Here is a 6,044-nt window from a genome sequence, read left to right on the forward strand (position 1 = left end):
TGTCCGGTTTCACCAACGCCGATGGGAGTACCTGCTTGCCTGGGAGGGTTGCGGACCTGAGGATAATTCTTGGGAACCGGCCTGTAACATCCTTGACAAAGACTTATTACGGCAGTTCCATCTGGACCACCCGAGTAAACCCGGACCGGGTAAGAGGGGGCATAAGAGGGGAGGTACTGTTGCGGTTCTGGCTGCGAGAGCCGCGACCAGACCCTTACCTCCGTGTTCCTGGACCTGTTCCCGCTTTCGTTGGCCTAGTTCCTGGCCTGTTCGGCGGCGTCCCTGCGAGGGACTCGCCACCGGGAAGCCTTCCATGGACGCCCTGTCTCTAGGCACGCGTGCGCGCGCCACTTGGGCGCTTTTCTAGGCCATTTCCCACCAGTGGTGACTCCGCCCAATTCCTGATGTCAGACGCCGCAGCCTTGAAAAGCCGGCTGCGGCCACCCAGTCTTTGCCTTGCAACGGGCTTACCTACTGGATCCCTGTTGCGCTGTGCCCCGGAGCGACCTGCCTTGCGATTCGCTCTGTTCCTGCTTGCCTGCTACAGTACCTGCCTGGTTCCTGTTTACCTGCTACAGTTCCTGCCTGGTTCCAGTACCCGAGTCTTGCTACAGTTCCTGCCTGGTTCCTGTACCCGAGTCCTGCTACAGTTCCTGCCTAGTTCCAGAACCCGAACCCTGTTACAGTACTGACCTACTGTCCTAGTCTGGTTTCAGTTCCCAGTCCTGATCCACTACCACCTAAGTCCCAGCGGCCAGGCCCCTACGGGCTCCTCCCGGTGGGGGGGGGCTTCGGCTTCCAAGGGTGAAGCCACCTAAGTCCCAGCGGTTGGGCTCCTACGGGCTCCTCTCAGGGGAGTACCAGCTTCCAGGGTGAAGAGCACCTCTCGTCCAGCCTGAACATCTGCCTCCCGGCCTGCCAGTTACTAGAGACTTTGACCAACTTTTCCCAGTCTCCTGCAGGTCGGCCCATGGGTCCACTAAACTGGGATTCCCATAACAGCATTGTCTGGGAATCCAACCCAGTTCAGCTACATGGGATCCAGCGATGCTCATCACTATACCACCAACACATGCTAGCTTAACTAGTATAGGAGATGCAGCTCCTGTCACCCAATAGGGGTTTGAGTCTCTGCCACAGAGATCCACAAGTGCAAATCAAAGAGCTTGTCTGATATTTGAATCCAGGACCTCTGGTACCAAAAGCAAGAATCATACTCCTAGACCAACGAGAAACTATAGGTAGAAGCTATCCTTAAAATCAAAATAACTGTCCACATAGATAAATATGGTTTAATGGGGGAGAGTCAACATGGTTTTTGCAAAGGGAAATCTTGCCTTACCAATTTACCAGACTTTTTTGAAGGTGTAAATAAATATTTGAATAAAGGTGACTGGTGAGGGACATTTAACAAAGTCCCTCATGATAGACTTCTCAGGAAATTAAGAAGTCATGGGATAGGAGTCAAAATCCTACTTTGGATTGATAACTGAATGTAATAAATATTAGGATCCAGCCTGCTATGCAGCCTCCCTGCCACCAGAGGTCCCCATGGAACTACACCTGCTCTTGCTCCAGCCATAGTCTTCAAGGACTCATGACTCAGCAGGACTTGGCATATTTATCCCCGCCTCTTGCAATACCTGATGTCTTGTCATCGAGTCTACTCGGCTCCCTACTTGGCTCTGTTCTACCTTGTATTTCTTTGTGGTCTACAGCCTTCCAGCTCTGTCTTACCTAGTTCTGTAGCCTCTGGGCATTCTAGCTCTGCCTTGCCTAGCCTGTGACCTCCAGGCCTCCATGTCTGGCCTCCAGGCCTAATGCTTAATGGCCTACTTGTCTTCTAAATCGCTGCCTTTGGGTTTCTTTGTTCCTTGTTCTGTTCAGTCTTGTCCCTGTCCTGTCCTGTTCTTGTCTGTCTTGTCTAGTCTTGTCCTTATGTGGCCTAGTCCTGTCCCGGGTATCCGTTCTCTGTACTGCCAGTGCCCTGCCTTAACCTAGTCTGCCCAGCCTGTCTTGCCTAGTTCCACATGTGCCCAGCCCTTGTCTCCATTCCTGCCTTGCCCCAGTCTCCAGCCTTGCCTTGCTTCAGTCTCTAGCCTTGCCTTGCCTAGCCTTGTCTCAGTCTCCAGCTTTGTCTTGCCTCAGTATCCTGCCCTGCACTGCCTCAGTATTCATCCCATCCTTGCCTTTGATCCAGTCCTTGTCTCCAGCCTATGTCTCCAAGTTCTAGCCTGCACCTTGGTTCCAGTCACAGTCTAAGTCCTCTAGGCCAGTGGTCCCCAACCCTGTCCTGGGGGCCCACCACCCAATCGGGTTTTCAGGATATCCACAATGAATATGCATGAGATAAAATTTGCATGCACTGCCTCCATAACATGCATATTTTCTCTCATGCATATTCATTGTGGATATCCTGAAAATCCGACTGGCTGGTGGGCCCCCAGGACAGGGTTGAGGACTACTGCTCTAGGCCACCAGAACCCAAGAGTTCATTTACAGGGGAGGTGGCTGGTACAGACCTTGAAGTCCTGTGCTGCCCTTATGGGGATTCCTTAGCTCTAGCTGGATTCTCTTTTGTGACAGAATGACAAGGCTGTACTGTCCCCACAGGAGTGGGTCCAGAACTTCTTGCCTGCCTGGAAGCCCAGGGAAAATTCTTCTAATTCTATAGAACCCTCAGCTCTTTCCTGAGTTTGCATTAACTAGTACTACCAATGCCATAGCCCCTAGGATTTCAAAAGCATTGCATGTGTAAATCTCCCAATCCTGCCATACAGAAGTGCAAGGGGTGCAAATATATGAATCCCATGTCTATAGGGATTTGTCTTAATTGTGATGTGCTTTGGTATTTACCGAAGAAGATGGTGGGGAGATACCCATTTCGGAGACGGTTTTCAAGGGTGATAATTCAGATGAACTAACCCAAATCACAGTGAACCTGGAAGATGTGGTAGGCCAGATCAACAAACTTAAGAGTGGTAAATCACCTGGACCATATGGTATACATGCCAGAGTTCTGAAAGAACTAAAAAATGAAATTTCAAACCTATTACAATTAATTTCTAACCTATCATTAAAATCATCTATTGTACCTGAAGACTGGAAGATGGCATTAACCCCAATATTTAGAAAGGGCTCCAGGGGTGATCCAGGGAAACTATAGACTGAAGAGTCTGAATTCAGTACTGGGAAAAATCATGGAAACTGTTATAAAGAATAAAATCACAAAACATTTAGATAGACATGGTTTAATGGGACACAGCTAGCATGGATTTACCCAAAGGAAATCTTGCCTCACAAATCTTCTACATTTTTTTGAAGGAATGAATAAACATGTGGACAAAGTAGATATGGTGTATTTGGATTTTCAGAAGGCGTTCGACAAAGTTCATCATGAGAGGCTTCTAAGAAAACTAAAACGTCATGGGATAGGAGGCAATGTCCTATTGTGCACTGCAAATTGGTTAAAAGACAGGAAACAGAGAGTAGAATTAAATGGTCAGTTTCACAGTGGAAAAAGGTAAATAGTGGAGTGCCTCAGGGATCTGTACTTGGACCGGTGTTTTTTAATATATTTATGAATGATCTGGAAAGGGGTAAAACAAGTGAGGTGATCAAATTTGCGGATGACACAAAATTATGCAGAGTAGTTTAATTTCAAGTGGATTGTGATAAACTGCAGGAGGACCTTGTGAGACTAGAGGATTGGGCTTCCAAATGGCAGATGAAATTTAACATGGACAAGTGCAAGGTGATGCATATAGGGAAAAATAACCCTTGCTGTAGTTACACAATGGGCCTCATTTTCTAAAGTATCGCAGGCCTGTGATACTTTAGAAAATCGCGCTAATGGGGGGCGGGGGTCGAAATGGGGGGGCGGTCCTGCGCTAGCCGGCAGCAATCGCACCGCTGCGGTGCGATTGCTGCCGGTTTCGCACCCAATAGCGCCGCCATAGAAGGTGTAGTTATTGGGCGCGAAATAGGCAGCGAAAAGGCCCTTACCTTTTCGCTGTTGGCGCCGTCTTCGCGGAGTCGGCCCCGGTGACGCCCTGACTCCTCCTCTTCCGGGGCCGACTCCACCCCGATTTAGGTAGCGCAGGCGTGCGCTACCTTCGCTAGCTATCGCAGGCTTGCGCTGATAGCACAAGCTTGCGATAGCCTTAGAAAATAAGGCCCAATGTTAGGTTCCATTTTAGGAGTTATCACCCAGGAAAGAGATCTAAGCATCATAGTGGATAATATATTAAATCATCAGCTCAGTCTGCTGTTGCAATCAAAAAATCAAACAAAATGTTAACAATTATTAGGAAGTGAATGGCAAATAAAAGGGTGGATGTCATAATTCCTCTGTATCGCTCCATGGTGAGACCGTAGATTGAATGCTGTATGCAATTCTGGTCACCACATCTCAATAAAGATATGGTTGCACTGGAGAAAGTACAGAGAAGGGTGACCAAAATGATAAGGAGCATGGAATGGTTCCCCTATGAGGAAAGGTTAAAGAGGTTAGGGCTGATCAGTTTGGAGAAGAGATGACTGAGGCGGGATATGATAGAGGTCTACAAGATCGTGAAATGACTTGAACAGGTTAATGTAAATCAGTTATTTACTCTCTCAGATATAATAAAAGGACTAGGGGGAACTCCATGAAGTTAGTAAGTAGCTCATTTAAAACAAATCAAAGAAAATTCTTTTTCATTCAGTGTATAATTAAGCTCTGGAATTCAGAGGAAAAATCCATAAACTGCTATTAATCAGTAAGGAATAGTAGCTTAAGATCTATTTAATATTTGGGTAAATGCCAGATACTTATGACTTGGATTGGCCACTGTTGGAAACAGGATGCTGGGCTTGATGGACCGTTGGTCTGACCCAGTATGGCAGCGATTCTCAACTGGTGTGTCGTGACACAACAGTGAGTCGCCAAGCACCGGCAGGTGTGTCGCGTGCTATCGGTCTCCCACTGCTCTTCCCTCCTCTTCCTTCTCCAAGAGAGGGGCAGATGATCTTCCACTGCTGCCATTGCCGCCCGGGCTATCAGCACATTCAAGCCCGGATGGGAACGGCAGCAGTGATAGTGGAGGCTGGCAACTGCAGCTGGGCCTTTTCTTCTTCCCGCACCTGCCCCCCCATGGCCCATGCCACGGGTGGCAGGAAGTGATGTGCACTGGAGTGCATGGGAAGAAGAAAGAGCCATGCTGCATGGAAAAGTAGTGGCGGAAGCATTGGCCCTGAGCAGTAGTGTGGGCCTGGAGTAAAATCAGAAGCAGCCGGCAATCGGCAAAGGAGACAGAATTAGCCTACCGTGGCTGATGGGATTCTTCTTTCTTGGCCTGCGGGGGCTGGAGGAGGAGGCTGCTGCAGCTACCATTTGTGCTGGGGAGGGGGGCAGGAAGAGAGAGATAGAGATAGCCAGCCTGTCTGTGAGAGAATGTATGTGTGATTGAGAGTGTGTATGTGTAACTGTGATTGAGAGCTTGTGTGTAAGTGAGAGCATTTGACTGAAATCATCTATGTAAGTGTGTGAGTGAGAGCATGTGTGTGATTGCGAGAAACTGGTCAGAGAGGTGATGTGTGCATATAGGAAAGACAATGGAAGTGACTGGTCAGGGAGATGACTGGAGAGTGTGTGTGTGTGTGTGTGTATGTGTGTGTGTGAGAGAGAGAGAGAGAGAGAAAGTGATTATGGGAATGAGAAGCCTGTGCAAGTGGAGAGAGCTAGCATAGGAGTGAGAAACCTGGGTGTGTGAGACACAGCATGGGAGTGAGAAGTCTGTATAGGTAAGCTAGAACATGGGAGTGGGAAGCCTGTGTGTGTGTGTGTGTGTGTGTGTATGAGTAAGTAATATTTTCTACCTCAGAAAAATGTACAGTACTTTTTCCTTTTTCATGTAAAATGTGTTATTATAAATGCATAACTTTTTAATTGTGTGTGTGCCTAACACCCTTGTACTGTCCCTGGAAGAGTACTTACTGCCAGGAAGGACAGATGTATCATTGACTATGTCAATATCCCAAAGTGAATCCCTTTGTGACTTTTC

The sequence above is a fragment of the Rhinatrema bivittatum genome, chromosome 8 (assembly GCF_901001135.1).
Source record: "Rhinatrema bivittatum chromosome 8, aRhiBiv1.1, whole genome shotgun sequence".
NCBI lineage: Eukaryota > Metazoa > Chordata > Amphibia > Gymnophiona > Rhinatrematidae > Rhinatrema > Rhinatrema bivittatum.